The following is a 21,433-nucleotide window of genomic DNA, read 5'->3' on the forward strand; positions in this document are numbered from 1 at the left end:
AAGGACAGAGGTTGATTCTAAGTAGTTTAGAGGGAGTAAGGCTAGAGGAGGTTGAGTGTAAGTAGTTTAGATGGGGTAAGGCTAGAGTTTGAGTCTAAATAGTTTAGTAAGAGTAAGACTTGAGGTTGAGTGTAAGTAGTTTAAAAGGAGTAAGGCTAGATTTTGAGTGTAAATAGTTTAGATGGAGCAAGGCCAGAGGTTTAATTTAAGTATTTTAGAGTGATTAAGGCCAGATGTTTATTCTAAGTAGTTTGAGGGAGTAAGGCTAGATGTTGAGTGTTAACAGTTTAAATGGAGTAAGGCTAGAGGCTGAGTGTACATAGCTTAGAGGGAGGAAAGATAGAGTTTGAGTGTAAGTAGTTTAGATGGACTAAGACTAGAGGTTGAGCGTTAGTAGTTTAGAAGGAGAAATGCTAGAGGATGAGTGTAAGTAGTTTTTCAGTGAGTAAGGCTAGAGATTGATTGTAAATAGTTTAGAGGGAGTAAAGCAAGATGTTGAGTGTAAATAGTTTAATGGGAGTAAGGCTTGAGGTTGAGCATAAGTAGTTTAGAGGGAGTAAGGCTAGAGCTTCAGTGTTAGTAGTTTAGAGGGAGTACGGGTAGAGGTTGATTGTAAGTAGTTATGAGTGAGTAAGACTAGAGGTTAAGTGTAAGAAGTTTAAAGGGAGAAAGACTAGAGGTTGAGTGCTTGGAGTTTAGAGGGAGTAATGATAGAGGTTGATTTCTAAATAGTTTAGAGGGAGTAAGGCTAGAGTTTGCATGTTAATAGTTTAGATGGAGTAAGGATAGATGTTGAGTGTAAGAAGTTTAGAGGGATTAAGGCTAGATGTTAAGTGTAAGTATGTTAGAGGGAATAAGGCCAGATTTTGATATTAAGTAGTTTAGAGGGAATACCATTAGAGGTTGAGTGTTAGTTTAGAGGGAGTAAGGCTAGATGCTGAGTATTATTAGTTTATAGGGAGTAAGGCTAGAGATTGACTGCTAGTAGTTTACAGTAAGTATAGAGATTGAGTGTTAGTAGTTTTAGTGGGAGTTAAGCTAGAGTTTGAGTGTAAATAATTTAGAGTAAGACTAGAGTTTCACTGTAAATATTTTAGAGGGAATAAGGCTAGAGGATGAATGTAAGTAATTTAGAGTGAGTACATCTAGAGGTTGAGTGTTATTAATTTAGCGGGAGTAAGGCTAGAGCTTGAGTGTCTCATATATGATGTGGTCTACAGTGAGTAAAGCATAGTTTGATTTTATGTGGAGAAATTTTAAAGTTCAGCTTTGAAAGTAGGGAAGGGAAGGGATTGGAGTTCCTTAAGGTGAGGAGAATCTCATAGTTTTGGATCATGGCTGGGGAGAGTATTATTTTAGTGTAGCCTGGTTTGTGTGGATTGGGATGTGTGTGTTATCTGGGAGACATGTCTGAGGTTGTGTGGACGTTTTTGTTATAAAGTTTTTCAGTTAATGGTGGGGATGAGAGACTAGAAAAGTTTGAAGCTGATAGACCCTAGTAGTAGGTCTACTCTCTGCTTCACTGGGAGCCATCTGTCTTTTTTAAGGGTGAGGTAGTAGTAGTGATGCTCAAGACAGACTGAGCTAGTGTTGAAATGGCAGATTTCGTTTTTGATAGACAATACCATGGAATAGTTTTTCTTAGAGGCCATGTCTATTATGACTGAGGTGGGCTAGATGGACACCTTTTGCTTATACCAGCCTTGCTGGTTTGAATAAGTAAGGTGTGATATTCCTAGTGTAGATGAGAAATAAGTTGACCTTTGCCTTTGATTTTTCAATATGGGTATGGGATGTTAGTGACTAGTCTAGCCACTAATTGTAGTGTTTTGAAGGAGTTGTTTTTTTTTCTATTGGTTTGCCATGAGTGGGAGTGCTACTGAATGACTTTGGCTATTTTCTAAGTATCTGGGTTGTTCCAAATCACATTTTTTGTGGGGTTAAGTATTTGCTTATGGTTAGTGAGCTAGGAATTGAAGGAGTTAAGGTCAATTTGCAGCTGAGATTTAATTGTGGAGTGGTTTTCATTGGACTTTAATTTTACAATATCATCAGTATAGAGGATGAGTTGTTGCAAAGGAAGGTCATAAGGTAGTTTATTATTAAAAATATGGAGTGAAGAGAAGAGAAGAGAAGGGAAGAGAAGAGATGAGACGAGAAGAGAAGGGAAGAGAAGAGAAGAGACGAGAAGAGAAGAGATGAGAAGAGAAGAGAAGAGAAGAGACGAGAAGAGAAGAGAAGGGAAGAGAAGAGAAGAGAAGAGAAGAGAAGAGAAGAGAAGAGAAGAGAGAAGAGAAGAGAAGGGAAGAGAAGAGAAGAGAAGAGAAGGGAAGAGAAGAGAAGAGAAGGGACGAGAAAAGAAGAGAAGGGAAGAGAAGAGAAGAGAAGAGAAGAGAAGAGAAGAGAAGGGAAGAGAAGAGAAGAGAAGAGAAGAGAAGAGAAGGGAAGAGAAGAGAAGAGAAGGGAAGAGAAGAGAAGAGAAGAGAAGAGAAGAGAAGAGAAGAGAAGAGAAGAGAAGAGAAGAGAAGAGAAGGGAAGAGAAGGGAAGAGAAGAGAAGGGAAGAGAAGAGAAGAGAAGAGAAGGGAAGAGAAGGGAAGAGAAGGGAAGAGAAGAGAAGGGAAGAGAAGAGAAGAGAAGGGGAGAGAAAAGAAGGGAAGAGAAGAGAAGAGAAGGGGAGAGAAGAGAAGAGAAGGGAAGAGAAGGGAAGAGAAGGGAAGAGAAGAGAAGAGAAGAGAAGAGAAGGGAAGAGAAGGGAAGAGAAGAGAAGACTAAGAGACATGCAACAACTAGAACACCCTCTGAGATACCTTGTTAAAAGGATGCAAGGCTTAAGCAATATGTCCAACATGGACCGACTCAAAGCCATCCTATATATTGCTAAGAGTTGACCAGTGTCTGGCATAAAAGGAATTCTGTGAACCAGTATTGCTGGATTTACTTCACATCAGCAAGTCAAATGACACCAGAAATGCTCGGTATAAGGATCTAAAGCTCTTTAACAACATCTAAAGAAAGGTTTGGATGGACAGATTTATCTCTCTGAGGATGCCACGGCCCTGTAGCAGATTTTCCATCCTCATAAAACCAAGCTCATTCCTGTCCATAGTCAAGTGTCTCATATGCAAAGCCATGGAAAGAGTTTTTATGAAATTAATCATTCAGGACAGTGGGAACCTCAAAACATTGGATCTGTTTCAGTCTGAATTTGTCAAATGCAGATCAGGCTTAGTCAGCCTGGTGAATTTTTGAAAAGGCCTTCAAAGCAATAGTTGAAGGCAAAATGGTACACCCTACATGCCTTGACCTGGCCAAAGTTCTTTATGCCATTCCCCACTCAGGCATAGTAAAAGAGATAAATAATCTGGGAATAAACACTATACAACATGATGGATTACCAACTCATTCACAGACAGGACACAGGAAATCAAAACAGGGGAAGTTACCACCACAAATAGGCTAGTCACCAGTGCAGTCTCCAAGAGTTCTATGCTGGGAGCCCTCTTGTTTGGCATCTGCTTTTCTGAAGTAAAAGCTAATACCCAAGGGCTGCGACTGACTAAGTTTGCAGATGACTGCATGCTAAGATAAGTTATTAAATCCCCATATAGCTTAGCCATCCTGCAGGAAGATTAGACTGGATTACAGTGAGTCTATTCAGAAGACAATGTCTGTATTATATGCATTGTTGAAGTAGTATGCCTATAGCAATTGCAAGTTAACCTTAAGATTTTAATCATGTATTTATTACTATCCATGATTTGGAAACAACAAACAACAGTGGAGCTGCAAACACATTTATAACAGGATTTCTAATGGGCAGAAAACATGTAGTCATTTCTAGCTACGGACCCATATATCTCATTCTTCTCTGATTTTCAGAATCAGATCTATTACTCTTCCAACGTCTACAATGACAGCAACCCCCAAATATTAGTGAGAGTCCTTTGCTCTTGCCAATGACAATTCAGTTGATGATCCCTCAGTCATTCTGCAGCCACATTCACTGCAAACAAAATAGACTTTTACAAGTTTCGGTTTAAACATGATCAACTAATACAAAAATCAGAGTAAGCAAAATAGCAAGACAGTGGAATGTTTCAAATCCTGAGGGAGCACCAACCTTTACATATCAGACCTTTACTTCCACAATACAATTTCTTGTTAATGCTTATATGTCCATACCTATTTTAGGTTTTGACTTATAATATCATGAAAGAATTTAATGAAAGAGACTTAGGTTTTAAAACATGTTAAATGAAGTGTGGCGTGTTTTTATTAGGAATTGATTTACATCTGTCACCATGGTGATTCATTTGATGTACCGGATTACTTAACTAAGCGTTTGTTTGTTTATTTATTTATCTTATTAGTGATCGGTTGGTAGTCACTAAATGAACAATATAAATGGGGACTTTTATAAGAGATTGTTGTTCTGATGAAGTCCTACTATATTAAGGCTGAAAGCACTTAAGTCTGGTCAATAAACCTTTGTTCAGGTTTCAGCTCTGAAATCTTGACTTTGTGCTTGTCTTTCCTGGTTTGTGTAAAGTTCTATTTTTTTAAAGTAAGGTAGTTAAGTATTATGATTTAATCATATGACCCTACTGCCAAAAATCAATAGCATGCAAGCCAGCATGCTGTACAACAGCAATTCCACAATCACATGAACTGATCAACTTTATACCAGCACTGATGACTCTTTCCGTACAAAAGCTCAGTAGAACTCGTAACACGTGTTAATATTTGCCAGACAAAGACCCACATTTAATGTATTAGTATATATTCAACCACAAATCAAGGTTTTACTATCTTTTAAACTTGGGCTTTGCTTTCCCCATATAGTCATCAATAAACCATTACAATCCTTTTGTGTTATGGACAGGAAGGACAGGCAGAGTAGAAGGAGAGGTGATTCCACTGCACCCATATCATTCCAGAAGTTCTGGTCATCTCTTTGTTCCTTTACTTCCTGGAGTACTTCAAACTTTTTGCTCATACTGATGTCCATGGAACTATATTGCCAGGTTGCAGCTTTCCTTCTTCTCTCTACTGGACTCAGGTTTGGCTGACAAGTTTTTCTCTGATGTGTTGCCTCTGTCTGAGGTGGATAGAGTTACTGTTGCAAGCTTGGCTGGTCATGTGCTCTGGTGAGTCTGGGGATACTTTGTTGTGTCTTCTCATTGTTTAACTTCTTATACATTGCTTCATTCTCTGCTACCATTAGAATAAGTATTCCATTAGTAAAATTTAAAACTAAGCTCTGCCTGGGATACCATTCTGGTGACACAGACAGTGACCTGACAAAAACACTGTTGCTTAGTTGGCAAAGTTCTGATATAAGTGCACAGATATATAAGCCAACAAGGTCCCTTTCTCTCTCTCTCTCTCTCTCACATCTGTCTGAGTACCAATATTCAGTCAGCAAAGTTCAAGAGTTTAAAAATAATATAAATTTCTCCAGGGTTGAGCAGTCATGTTGAGTGGTGCTTCCTTTCAGTCATGAAGGAATGGGCTGTTAGAACACAGAGTGCATTGCTGAAATATTCTCCAAGTAGGTATGCAGGTTAGTTGGGAGAGCTTTCTCAGGTAAATTAACCAGTTTTAAATTATTACATCTCATTCCTTTTCACACTCTTGTAGATTATTTGTTTAATGAAGCTATCTATGGCATTGAGAGTTCAACAAAAATTCTGCAAACACAGTTACAGAGGAGCACTTCTCTACTTACTACTGATGTCTATCTTTAAGGACAAGATTTGCTGTAGCACTTTGACCACCAAGGCAGTTAAAGTTTTTATTTTCCTCCCAATCTCGTCTTCACACTTAGGAGGCACCTGCTCACCCATGCAACATTCATTTGCCGTGCAAGCCCATACAGGATGGATTTTCCTCTCTACTATCACACAAGACACATGCATGGCACCGTAAACAGCAGGAGAACAAATTCAAAGACACTCTTCTTTATATCACGTAAAGAATGTACTTACAAAAAATATATATAAAAAAAAGCAAGGAGCAAACATCTACGGCATTGAGAGTTCATCAAAAATTCTGCAAACACAGCCAGGGAACAAATTCAAAGACACTCTTCTTTATATCAGGTAAAGAATGTAATTACAAAAAATAAATATAAAAAAGGCAAGGAGCAAACTTCTACGGCATTGAGGTATGAACCTAGCCCTGAGTAGCATCCTGCCATCACCCAGAATGATACCACAGTACAAGGACAAAATGATTGACTTCAACAATTGGCTAAGCTTCTGGTGTCATTCCAAGGGGATCCAGTATCTGTCTGCCTGGGATGACATGATCTACAAACCACGATGCTTTGGAAGAGATGGCCTGCACCTGTCGCCCTTGGGATTCCGGATACTGGCTAAGGCTTTTGCCACCCCTATAGTACCTTTTTTAGGCAAGATTCAAATGACAAATTCACCACCGTAACAGGTACAAGCAAGCAAAATCTGAAGGTAATGCTACTCAATGCTAAAAGTCTAAACATCGAAATGCACTCACTCGAGGCACTCCTTAAAACGCAGAACATCAACATCTGTGCAGAGACCTGGTTCAAGGCTCCAGAGAGCACCCCTGCATTACCAAGCTATAATTCATACCACACCTTTCGGCCACTTAAATTGGACCAAAACACTAAAGGCAGAGGCGTGTCCATATTCATTAACGATATCCACACCTCCAAGCTAGTTGCTCAGCATAATGCATCTGAGATTATCCAAGTGCAACTAACTCTGGGCAAGACCGCAATGCAAATTGTAGCTTGCTACAGATCCCCCGTCATGCCCCAGGATTTCCACTCCTCATTTCTTGATACACTGGAAAATATTAGGGTACAAGCTAACACCCTAATAATGGGCGATTTCAACTACCCCACCATTAACTGGGAAAACTACTCATGTACCAACTCTTGTGCTCAACGTTTTCTGGAATTCATAAATTCCAATGCATTGGATCAACTTATCCACATCCCCACCAGGGGCAGCAATATCCTAGACCTGGTCATTACCAACATGGGCAACCGGTGTTCCACACCAGAGGTCAATTCCTCTTTGGTCAGATCCAACCCCAAGCAAATCACCCTAGACATCCACATCCTAACCCCACTCCACATTAGGGAAACCACCGTAAAAAATTTCTCCAAAGCCAACTACACGGTTCTTAAGGCAGAAGTGGCAAAATTCATGACACCCATGCTGATGGACAATAGGGATATGACTGCTGAATCCTATACAATTGCACTTTATAAGCACTTACACAAGTGCATGGATTGTGCAATCCCTAACAGAACCAAGATGCTATCATCCAAAAAAAGGAAGCCAATCTGGTGGTCCCCTGCTATAAACAAACTCTACAACAGAAGAAAGAAACTGTTGCAAAAAAGAGTAAAATCCCATGATTGGAGAAAGTCCGTGTTCAGCCGCAGTGAGAAGCTGAGATCCCTCATAAAATCCTCCAAAGCTAGTTACGAAAACAATATCACCACTGATTCTAAGGACAACCACAAAGCATTCTATAGCTATGTTAAGAATCTCAATGGCAACACTCAAATCTGCTCTGAGTTACAGCACAATGGCACTAAATATACAGAACCAACTGATATTGCCAACATCCTGGCAGATAGGTTCAGTGCTAACTTCAACCCTCTCTCATCCCCTAAAGGGCCCATCTCTATACCGGAAAAATGCAGAGTACCTGTAATCACAGCTGCACAGGTAAAAAATACACTCTCCAAAGCCAAGAACACAGCATCCATGGGACCTGACAACATCCCAGGCTGCGTTCTACATGAACTACAGAATGAACTGGCACCCCAACTAAGTACCTTGTTCAATCATAGCCTCACCTCAGGCTTTGTGCCCATTGAATGGTGCACAGCAACAGTTATCCCACTCCATAAAGGGGGAGCCACCACGGACCCTGGGAACTACTGTCCCATTAGCCTGACGAGCCTGGTCTGCAAGGTTATGGAACGTATCATCATAGAACTTATAAACAATACATTGGTAATCTACAAACTCTGGACCCTACCCAGCTCATGTTTGTAAAAGGCAGATCATGTCTCCTAAACCTGATAGACTTCTTTGAGGTGGTCACCAAAGCTGTAGATGAGGGTAAGGTGGTACACACAGCCTATCTAGATCTCGCCAAGGCTTTCGACACCATCCCCCATGCTGGAATTATAGACAAACTCACTAAACTAGGTATAAATTCCTATGTCACATGATGGGTTGCCAACTGGCTCACTGACAGAACCCACACTGTGAAAGTAGCAGACTCTAAATCCAGCTTCAGACCAGTGACAAGTGGAGTACCACAGGGTTCAGTCCTAGGGTCTCTCTTGTTTGGTATCTACTTCTCTGAGGTACAGGCTAACACAGAAGGTCTTTGGCTAACAAAGTTCACAGATGACTGCAAACTAGGAGCCATAATCAAATCTCCTAACGATGTGGACATCCTATAAAAAGGCCTCACTGAGACAGATGCCTGGTGTCAAATCCATGGCCTCAAGCTCAATGCCAAAAAGTGTATTGTCATCCGTTTGGTAAAAACTCTGTACCCATGAACTACCACATAGGCGGTAGTCTACTTAACACCGAAAGTGTGACAAGAGACCTTGGGACACAGGTGGATAGTAGTCTCTCCTTTGATAATCACATCGCCACAGTAGTCAGGAAATCCTTCTACATGGCACACCTCATCACAAAAGGTTTCTCATCCAGGAAAAAAGAGGTCATTGTTCCCCTCTACTCATCACTCATTAGACCCATTATAGAGTACAACGCCCCTTTTGGTATTTATCTCACAAGACATCTACAACAACTGGAAAGGCCACAGAAATACCTCACAAAGAGGATTACAAGGCCTCAAACAGATGCCCTATGCAGACCATCTCAAAAAACTCCAGCTTTACTCTGTCGCATATCGCCTACTCAGAGGTGATCTCTGCCTAACATACAAAGCTATGTCAAACCCAGAGCTATTGGACATGCTCCACATAAAGAAATCCCAACCCCTCCGAGCTACACGCTCTAGGGACCTAAACCTTGTCACCACAATAAACAGAACATGCTGGAGGGATAGATTCCTATCTCAGAGACTTCCCATACTCTGGAACAAACTTCCTATCTATATCAAACAAAGCTCCTCATTAGCACTCTTCAAGAAAAATCTTGATGATTGGATGGGAGATAGGAAATTCACCCCAGGGATCACTTCTGTGGCTCTGCTCGACAGGGGCACAGGAAAATAATTTTCTTGGGTGGCAAAAGCCAGGGTACCGTTTCACTAGGCTTATATAGGCCCTAGGGCCAATAGTCTAGATCTACCTATGAACCTATGAACAGAAGAATGTCCATAATCAGCAAGCTCCATCCACCTTTATGTTTTACATTTGTAGTTCTTCACACCTTTAAGCAACTGAGACATAAGCCTTAATATCATTATGCTAACCACCATAGCTTCATGTTATAGTTGATAAAGTTGCAGATTTCTTTATTAGGCTAATAATATAATTATTTTTATTATCCCCTTGTAGAGTGACTTTTGAATTATGTCAGATAACTAATCATTTCATTTATCTTAAATAAATTTCTACCCACTATGTGTAGGCCCAGACCTTATGTCACCTAGTATGTCCTAATAAAACAAACCTAATCATGCAGATCTTATCCTCATGCCTCATTTGCTACAACAATGGTAGTAGTTATTTATTGGGTCTATATCACTTTGTTGAATAGTCTATTCATCGAACCCATTTAAGCAAAAACTCATTTCACCGAATGAGGTTTCAGCAAATTGTTTCTCAGAGAAAGGAAGTAGTTGGCCATCATGAGTTATTGGCCTTTTCCCACTGTATTGCGAGCTCAGAGTTGTTATATTTAGTTAGTAGGTAGTGTGGTGACGAAGCCCCCCACTTTGCAGAGTTTTAAATTGTGTAGTATTTGTTATAGTCAGTTTCTTTCCCTTGGAGAATTTGCACTGGAACTGTCATTCACTGAAATGAGTTTTCACTTAAGTGGGTTTGAAGAACAGTGATTCGATGAATAGACTATTCAACAAAATGATATAGACCCATTATTTATCTCATTTCAGTTGTGTGTAAAATCACGTGCAAGATAATCTGGACTGCAACCAATGTTTTCGATTAGCCTTAACTTACTTTCAGCTCTAATATCAATAGCTAACTCTCTCTAGAATGTGTATAAATCTGTTAACCAGCTTACTGTGTAATTTAATTTAATCCTGACTTGCGCTCAGGATTAACTCTAACCTGTGGAACTTGTTTAACTTGCTTTGTTATGTAATCTCTGTAAATGGTCTGTTTGTAATATGTAATGCTGGTATTATGTAATGCTGTATCTGCTTACCCTTGGAGCTTTTCTCCCCGGGCCTCCGCTGAAAATGGACATGCATCCAGACGGATTATCCCAGTCAACAAATGTAAAATAAAATAAAATAAAAATAAATAAATAAATAGCCATGCATAAAAATTCTTCTTTTGGCTTTTCCCGGTTAAGGGTCACCACAGTGGATCACCTGTCCACTCATGATTGGCAATGAAGTTTTATAGTGTCAAGTTGCCAGCCCAGTACCCAACCTTCCACAGAAGGCACAGCCATGCACACACTCACACCTAGGGCCAATTTAGAGTGTCCAATCCACTTGCAGCATGTCTTTGGGAGGAAACCCATGTGACCACAGGGAGGACATGCAGACTCTGCACAGAAGGCACCCCAGCTGAGGATCGAACTGGAGAACCTCTTGCTGTGAGGCAGCAATGCTAACCACTGCACCACCATGGCCACCCTAGCCATGCATAAAAATTAACTGCTAAAATTACTGGGTAATTTTGTTGCTGCTTCTGTTGAAAGGGACTTGATGGATGTAAAACATGTGAAGAAGTTTTGCTTTAGGAGCAATAAATTAATTCTGTTAATGGAAATATCTACTTCTGCAGATAGCATCTGGTCTAGTACTTGTTTATAGGTATCTACCATATTACCCAAAAAGATATGCTTGGCACATACAGAGCCTCAGAAATGAAGCAAATGCTGTTGCAGTGCAGCTAGTGGAACTGGGGCATTTAAAAATGTATATTTCTATTTACATCTCTCCCTCTAGAACTTTCTGAAATAATGAAACAGGCATTTACTTATTAGGTTTAAAAATGTTAATGCAAAGATTTTTTTACTTTGGCTGTTTGCTTCTTCTGGAAGAGATTTGTTCATTATGTCTGTTCTTATATTTAATAGCAAAACATTGCTTTCTAATGATTCAGCATTAATCAGCAAGTCTGACATTGATACGAAAAGTGAAAGCCTAAAATTGTATGTGTGGTTTTGCGTGTGTGTGTGTGTGTGTGTGTGTGTGTGTGTGTGTGTGTGTGTGTGTGTGTGTGTGTGTGTTATAATGTTAAAGAATTCAAATAGTGCCATAATATTCCCTGATTATGCATGCAGAATTAAGAAATAAAACAGTGCTTGCTGAATATAAATGGATTATAATCATGTTCCCCTGTACAAATATAATAATTGTTTGCCTCCATCTGATACTAAAGTGCTAAGGCCTTTCAGTATATACAGTAATTTTCCAACAAGTATAGTCATATGTTTTTTATTTTTTTGTACTGGTAAATCATTTTCAATACATTCCAATTTTCTATATCACATGGCTAACCCATGAAGAGACAGTTCCTTTCCTCTTCTCAGTGACACCCAGCTGCATCATGCTCTTTCCACTGATAGCTTAAAATATTGTCCACCGACACTTTTGACAATGGGAGCGAACACATCTTTCTGATGATGCATTATTCCCTGTGAGCAGAAACTCCAGTGGGGGCTAACCAGAGAAAAGACGAATTATGTGTCACTATACAAGTGGAGCAACTATATCATCCTTGGACTTTCACAAACTAAATGTATAATAATAGCATTTTCACAAGAGGGAAAAACAGGAGCAGTGTTAAAAGGGACCCAAAAAACAACCTTTGCTTCCTTTATCTGACAAATTTCACCTTTTAAAGGATACTTTTGTTAAAATACTTCATTTACATGCCTCACGTTCTCCACTTATTTTCTAATATGCAATTACACTTTAAGCATCAGATACCCAAGCCCTTTAAGGTTATACCAGTCTATATACTGTGAGTATAAAAAGTTACATAAGTTGGCCAAGTCCTAAGGGTTTTATAATTGATTCTTCCCTGAAATATTTTGTGAAAACTTGAGTCATATATAACGGAAAACAATTTCTTCTGTATCAGCTGTTTAATTGCCTTTTTTCATTTTACAAGTCCCCACATTTACAATTAGGTAATATTAGTGATAGCATCAGTTTTATGTAAGCTGTGTCATTTTGACCAAGCTAGTTTTTTACCTTAGTGATTATAAACTGTATGAAAAACTATTTTGGACTGAAACATTTTTCTGTTGAAGCACTTTGAATAAGAAAACGGGACTTAAAATTGTACATTGTATGATTTTCAAGCTGTCATTTCAAAAGTTCGTATCATTGTTCATATAATGACAAGTTTTATTTAAAAAAATGAAGAAATTACAAGTTAAAAAAACAAAAATACCCAAAGATGAGTACAGTGCAGATATTTAATACATGCACATGTGCAAATCTATCTCTGCATTTTGTTCTACACAACACAAAAGGATAGATATTAGAGAAAACAATACTCACACTCCTGGTAGACTTACAAACCTACCACTGCAATCTCATTAAGCAGGTACATTGGCTACCTATACATGGCATGGCTTCTTATCTTTTTAACTGCCTCCTCTTTAAAGTACTAACATTTGGCTACTGCCTACTTCAGAGAAATAATTTGACATTCATGAAACAATATTATTTTCTAAGAAACAGTCATCATAATGATTATGATATAATGTTAGTCAGACTGCCTTCAAAAGTATCTTAAGAAAAAGTATTTTTCCAACAACGACCTGTCATATGGAATCATTTGACTATTGAAAGAAATCAATATCTACTCCAAAAGACTTCAAAAAGGTTCTATAAAATAATCTCATTGATGCATCCAGCTGTAGGTGCTATAGGGTCATCTGTCTCATTAATTTTGTAATTACTAATGCTGCGTATAAAGTGAACCACTGTGGGATGTAATGATGATTTCATTACTGTCACTATGTATGTCTGTGACTAATGTGGCATCATCACTTTGCGTACGTCTATTTGTTCATATGTGTTGTATGATTTGCATTTCCTGCTCATTTTAATGTATGCATGCTCTTTTAATTTTATTTTTGCACTTTTTGAAGGAGGCCAGGTAATGGCTGTTAAGGGTCAAAGGCTATCGCATCCCACTAACCCACTCAACAAATAGTGACTAATAATAATAATAATAGAAAGATAAATTATAATTTTCTAGCTAGCTAACTAGATAGATAGATAGATAGACAGACAGACATACCATGTTCATAATTAAAATTTCCAGACTGAGTGCAAATCCCTGAGTGTATATTTTATTTTTCCTTCTGATACAAGTATTTTAATTTTGTTGTTTAATACCACAATTAGAATGGTATTATTGACAGTTATAAATCTGATTTCACTGTAAGCAGAATTTAGGCTACACCAGTAAAGAAAAGACATGTGCATATCGTTAGATAGATAGATAGATAGATAGATAGATAGATAGATAGATAGATAGACAGGTGTGTGTGTGTGTGTGTGTGTGTGTGTGTGTGTGTGTGTGTGTGTGTGTGTGTGTGTGTATGTGCGTGTGTGTTTGTCAGGGAGTGCATGAATGTATAAAGTTTGTGCATTTGTATTACTTTATTGATTCTATTTTTTTCATATGTTTTGAGGCTTAGTTAGGTTTGACCAAAGAAATCAAACTGAACAGAAAACACGTTCATATACTGTGCCTATATATCCATTATATAATTACTCCATTTGGTTTAGTTTGCCCCAAGTTATTGAAGCTCATTCATTTAAAAAAAAAAAAACAAGATTCAAGGAATTCCCTGATAAAAGACATAGAGGCATAAAGCACTTGCTATGACCTAGGTGTCATGAGATTGGCCAGTGGCCTTTGTGCTGTACACCTGGCCCTGGGAGATAGAGGGAAATGATGGGGGACAGCCTGCTCTGCTCTTGCTGGGAGAAAGATGTAAGTTGCATATCTGGAAATGAAGGGACTACTCAAAGCTCCCTGGTACAGTCTGGGGTTGCTGGTTATACTCTGCCTACAAGAGACAGGGTAGTTGAAGAGTGCCTTATCTGGAATCAGGAAGCATGCCTCTTACATGTGCCCCACTGCATGTTATTGTCTTGGATAATATAGGTTCATAGGTTCATAGGTAGGTACTAAGCTATCTGCCTGAGGGCATTTATAAGCCTAGTCAGAGTGTGTTGGCTTTCACCGCCCAATTGATTAATTAACTGATCCTCTGTCAAGCAGAGTCATATAAATATGTACACTGGAAAGCTGCTGCAGTTTAAGTGAAAAACTTGCTCTATTCTAAAAATGCATGCTGGGAATGCCCCTCCAATTGGACCCTCTGTGATGAAGGAATGAATAAACTAAAGGTTCTCACCTGCCTGATGAGAAATAGGCATAATGCTCAACGGCAAGTCAGAGAAGTTATAACAGAAAACAAAGATTTAATTGTATGCATGAGCGCTGTCAACTTTCAGAAAGCGTATAGTGACCATACATGTTGGCCATCAATAGTATAGATGGCCACAGTGTCTTAGTCAGTATGATCTTATGTTTGGTCTTTCCAGTCTAATCTTATCTAGGGTACTGTCTTGACTGAAGATGCACTGGATTGAAGTTACTAGTTATTGTTTTTACACAGGCATTTGCAAGGCTTTTAGTGCACTACCTCTACCATGACTGCTTCAAAAACTGGCTGTGTTTGACATTGGAGAATAAGAACCTTTGAGTTAGTGTAGGAGTTAGCTGTGTGGGAAAAACAAGTATAGTGAGAATGGAACTTTCTCCACACAGATCATTCAGCAATTTTAAGCTGCCTAAATCAGTCTTTATCAGAGTCTTTCAGTACATCTTGGCTGAATACCCATATATGGCTGGTAATAGAAAGCAAAGAAAACAGCTTATAATGTTTAAAACAGCCCACAGTATGGCAGATAATACCCAACACTAGACATTTTATGTTTAAAAAATGACTTACTACTTATGGGGACTCACTCTCAGTTTGGTAAAAATAAAAAAAAATTGGATGTAGTGATTATGGTAAAAATTAAATATTCATCACTATCCATAATAATCATACAATATGTGCCTTAATGGTTTAAGGTACTAGGCTTCACTGCAACAATAATGTTTGGCAGAAAGCAGTGTATCAGTTAAAACAATGATAGTAAAACTATGTCTGCACTATAATGGAAGATAATTTTCTAGATGGGACTTTAGCATTAAGATATGATTACACAGATGGTATAATGAGAAAGTACAAAACTTGCAACAAAGCCACCGAGAAGGTTTTTATGGTATGCAATGCAAATGAAAGGTGCAGTCCATGATTAGTCAAGTGTTTAACAGCTCATTTAGCTACTAAGTAGAAAACTAGGCCTACTCTGAAATTCCCGGTTTATCTGTTAAAATAAAGCACTTTACAACACAATAAAGAAACAATACAGGAATGTGAGTGAACATATAGAAAGCTGTGCTAATATCAGTTGTAATTTGTATAAGACATGTCTGTTTCCAGGTGCTCAAAAAGAGATAGCACAGGGCATATTATGCATAAAATGGTAGGGGTAATTGCATAGGTTTACGACTCAGATTTCAGTAGATGAAGCTTCTCTCGACCACTCTTCGACATGTATGTATGCTTGTATATACACTAAAATACTGACAAATGATGGCCTGTACTATGGGCGTATAGTTGAAGGAAAAATTGGATGAATATTATATTTGCAAATCTAAAAGAATATGACTCAGATGAAGACATGACACAATTGTTGTGACTTACTATTTAAAGAACTCTACAATCAAGCTAATAAAACAAACCCTTCTGCTTTAACCAAAATTAACAAATAAACTCCCAGTAATTTCTATCTGCTACATTTAGTAAAAGATCTCTGAGTGTTCTCAGCATATTTAACTTGAAGTAGAAATTTGCCATTTTAAAGAGAAATGAACATGGCAGTGTCATAAACATAGACATTTTCATGCACTATTATGACTACCGAAATACATTTCAATAAAATGCAACTAGACCCCAGAAAACATAAATGGTATTAAGCTTTAAAATGAAGTAATACAGTATATAAAAATATGTATTTTTTACTTATTCAGAATATCTAAAATGTGATGACATTTCTACGGTGCCCTTTTCACTGAAACACTTGTATACATTCTTAAGATAAATTAAGAAGCAGTTATTTTAGATTTGCTAACGGTTTAATTTTAATGCTGCCTAGTGTTTTCTGTTGGGGTAAGATCAAATTATTTTGTAACTGCAGTGGAGCATTGCACCTGTGGGAAGATTTGAAAGCCTCAGATCTGGAAAGTGAGTAGCTTTCTATGTAGTGCTTTCTGTATTTTACATAACAATTTATCATAGACTCTTCATCCTTCGGTGTAATTCCCAGTGCTCTGGTACTTTTCAATTTACCAGATGCAACAATAGCATGTAGGTCCAAAACAATTACATCATTTGATGCTGTTATCAGCACAAATTCAGTCTGTGCATCCTTAAAACAATGATGTCCTGAGGTAGACAAAAAGGCAGACAGCTATTTCTATGCAATTGAAAGTGACCCTGAAAGAATAGAAATTGTTCAGATGGCTCCAGAGACTTGAAAACAAACTCTGCCAAACAAGTCTCTCCATGAAAAATAGAATGAGCAAGTTACTGAACTCCCAAATGTTAACTTCCATTGCTAGTGCAGTATATTTCTTGTCTAAGTTATCACCAGCCAGTGGCTATTTTTTAATGAAAGCAAATTATATCTGATAGACTACTCCAACTGTCCATGATCATACACAGAATAATTACAATATAGATTAAAAGGCGGAGTATATAACAGCTGCATGATTTAACAATAAATCGGCTAGTAAATTATTGAAATTATTGAATCATCTGAGTAAGTTTGGATAAACAGTGTAATAGAAGGAATACTGAAAGAAGTATGTTGGAGAGCTACATAACAGCAAAACATAATCTGTCACTATAGCTGCAGCCTTTTAAAGCACAATATCTTGGGTGAGATTCCACTGCAGTGCCTTCCACACATGGAAACCATTAATGTGTAATTCACTTCTTGCACTATATAGTTCTATGTATTGTAATGTTTATGCTGTGATTTGCATTTTATTACTCAGCTCATCTTCAAGGGAATGCTTTATCCAGGGCTGCACCACTTCCCCCTAGGACATTACTACAAACTCTGGATAAACCATTACTTCCCTATACATGCATTTACATATTGTTATTTAATGGATATTTATGATAAGAACTTTGCTCCATTTGTAGGTTATGTGATGTTCCCTGCTGTTCAAACTGAAAATGATATGGCAGCAACATCTCAATGATTATAAAGTTTACCACATATGTCTACTTATAACTTGGAAAAAGATCTTTTATCTGACACGATTTTTCACTCTCAGATTGTGCCATCCAATAGTGACATAGAAAAAAATACTACTGCGTATCTCAGCAAATCCCTGATACACATTGGGGTTAACATTTAAGTAATAAGGAAACGTCATGTATTAACAAAACATCTTCACACTAACAGTTTTCTTGAGTCCTGAACCTTATGACAAGTTTCATATTCTAATAAACTGAAAAAATACAGTTATGTATATTTTAATGTTTGAATTAAGTATTACAAAAGTATCTGGACTTCAAAGGCTATAGCCATTAGAATTGTTCCTTAACATTTCTTGGTTCTCATTTCGGGAGCCTTCTGTGTGGACCCTGCATATCCTGCATGGGATGTATTCTGTGTATGTATCTGCATGCTCTCCTGTCCTACAAAAGGCATTTGTTGGGTGGATTGCATATACAGAACTGTTCTCAGAAGCCTTGTACAAGCATGTTAATAGCTGCATAGAGGCAATTGTACCCACTTGGAAGAAGTACAGAACTAACTCAAAAAACAAGCCACCCTGGGGGAATCACAAAATCAATCGGATATATAACAGGAGCAGAAAATCATGGAAAAATTAGGAGATGCAGCACCCAGCAGGATAATAGCACTCTCATCAAACTAAACAAACAACTCAGGGGACAAATAATGTCTGCCAAAGCCAAATTTGAGGTAAGGTTGGCCTCCCAGGCTTAGAACAACCACAAAGCATTCTTTAGCTATGTCCACAACCTCAAAGACAATACACAATTGTGTGCAGAGCTCATTGTAAATGGAGCCACCTATACTGAGCCAGAAGATATAGCAAACCTCCTGACTGATAAATTCAGCTCCAACTTTACTCCTCTCTTCCCCTTGACTTTCCCTCAGGAAATATCATCAAATATAACTCCCCCTACTATCACTTGGGGACAGTCTTAATGCTCTCTGTAAGACCAAGAACACTGCATCAATGGGCCCAGACAACATCCCAGGATGCCTTCTAAATAGCATGAAACATGACCTTTCAGGAACTCTGGAACTGCTATTTAATTGTAGCCTCAAAAGAGGCTTCGTGCCTCATGAATGGAGAAAGGCAACAGTCATCCCTCTACACAAAGGTGAGTCATATAGAGACCCTGGAAACTACAGACCCATAAGTGTCACTAGTCTTGTATGCAAAGTCATGGAATGAATTATCATGGAGATAATCAATAGAGATTCCCAACCCAGTTTGGTTTCGTCAAGGGCAGATCATGCCTACTCAACCTAGTGGACTTCTTTGAGAAGGTCAGCAAAGCAATGGGTGAGAGCAAAATCATTCACACTGCCTACCTTGACCTGGCCAAGGCATTTGACACGATACCCTAATAAGGCATAGTTGACAAACTCTAGAGGTTAGGTACAAACCCATATGTCACCAGTGGATAGCCAACTCGCTCACAGACAGGACCCAGGAAGTTAGAATTGGGGAGTCCACCTCTGCAAAGAGGCCAGTCACAAGTGGAGTCCCTCAGGGATCAATCCTTGGACTGCTCCTTTTTGGTATCTACTTCTCAGAAGTTAAGGCTAATGTCAGTGATCTCTGACTGACAAAATTTGCAGATGATTGTAAATTAGGAGTTGTCATTGAATCTCACGCTGAGACAAATGTTTTCCAGGTGAGGCTGACATAGACAAACAACTGGTGTCAGAGCCATGGACTAAAACTAAATGCCAAGAAATGGATAATAGTATCCTTTGGGAAGTCATCCATCCCTGGTAACTATCATATTGACAACACACCCCTTAGAGTTGACCTAGTAGTCAGGGACTTGGGGACACACATAGATAGTAATCTAGCCTTTAATCATTACGTGTTTACAGTGGTGAGGAAATCATTCGATGTTGTGCAACATATAAACAAAGGTATGGCATCCAAGTCCAAGGAAGTCATAGTTCCATTGTATTCATCAGACCTATTATTGAGTACAATGCCCCCTTTGGTATGTATCTAACCAGGCATATCCGACAACTGGAAAATCCACAGAGGTTCCTCACTAAAAGAATACAGGGCTTAAGTAATATTTCCTATGCTGACCACCTCAAGCCCCTATCCCTATATTCTGTCTCCTAAAGGCTTTTCAGGGGAGATTTATGCCTGGTATACAGGGGATTGTCAGACCCTACTCTGATGGACCTCCTGCATATTCACAAAACAAACAGTACCAGAATTACCCATTCTAAAGGGCTTAAACCTTGTCTGTGATATAAATAGGACCTGTTGGAGAGGTAGGTATGTATCCTAGAGACTATACCATCTACGGAACAGGATCCCCATCCACGTGAAGCAGAGTTCCTCCTTAACCCAATTCAAGTGCAACTTGGGCAACTGGATGGGAACAAGAAATTCATCACTGGTTTGGCACCTATGTCTCTAATGCAAACAGGTAACCTGTAAATGGTTAGTCTCCCAGGCTCATGCTTACACTTATCAAAGGTGTCAGAACTTGTCAGAGATTCGGGATGCATGGCTAGTCTTAAAAAGACCCTTGTGGTCTTTAGCCTAGTAAACACCTATGAACCTATGAACCTATGAATTGCAAGTCTTGTAATTTCTCATAAGTGTGCTGAAGTGTGTGTGTGTGTGTGTGTGTGTGTGTGTGTGTGTGTGTGTGTGTGTGTGTGTGTGTGTGTGTGTGTGTGTGTGTGTGTGTGTGTGTGTGTGTGTGTGTGTGTGTGTGTGTGTGTGTGTGTCTGTGTGTGTGTATCTGTGTGTGTGTGCCAGTGCTTGATTGTGGAATTCCCCGGCCTCAAAGACCTTGAAATGGATAAATCAATGAACGCATAAGTGAATAAGTGATTGACTGAATGAATGAATGAGCGAATAGATAAAATCATAGCATTTTATGCAACAGTATAAAGTAGTCATTAACTAAATGATTGTTGTGCAATGTATTCTTATTGGCACATTCTGACAACCACGGTCAACTCCTACATAATGTTAAGCCAGTAAGCAAGTAATTTAACTTTTAAACCAAAACATAAATATTAATGGGCTAATCTATTCCATCCATTTCTTTGCTTTCTGGAAAAACTGCAGATGCAACGGTGGATATTTTTCTTTCTTTCTTTTGCACCCAAAATAAAAACACGCATTGCATCTGATGCACACATTCTTGAATTTCTTCATTGCTTTTCACATCTTCATGAAGGCTGTTAGAAAACTCCCCAGTGTTTACATAAAATTATTTGCTCATCTCTGCCTTAAGCACTCCCCATTATATATCCAAACTATATCATCTGGTTTTGATATACTTAATGTTTCTAAAGAGTACTTTCACTTAGAATCCTGAGATACCTTAAAGAGCATTAATGCTTCTGTCCTACCTCTTTTTGCCTTATTTGTGGCCTTGGACATAATTTTGACAGTCAGCTTATTGAGTTCTAGTTCATCAAGTCCCAACCTTCAAGATTTCTGATAGCCATTACATTTGCTAAAAGCCAGTTTGCTGAAACTAATACATTGATTGCTACAGTTCAAACTAACAGCCAACAAACCATAAGCATTAAATGTTAAGGTCCTGTCCACAGACTTGGGAGAATGTGTCACAGCCACCTATTACTTATTTATGCTAATTTCAAAATTTTTCTGTTACAGTCCTAATTCTGTATATTATAGGACTTCTTCCATCAGGATATTAGCTTATTCTTCATATGGCACACAGGATCGACAAGTCACTTAACAAGAAGTACTCATGTAGCTGCTTTATACTGAGTTGACCCACAGCTTAATAGATTACGCTAATTTCATTTCTAGCAAGAATAACACACCATTTTGTGGTCTAATCTGCTGTGCTGCTACCT

This window comes from Protopterus annectens, chromosome 2.part1, assembly GCF_019279795.1.
Source record: "Protopterus annectens isolate FY-2018-M chromosome 2.part1, PAN1.0, whole genome shotgun sequence".
Taxonomy (NCBI): Eukaryota; Metazoa; Chordata; order Ceratodontiformes; family Protopteridae; genus Protopterus; species Protopterus annectens.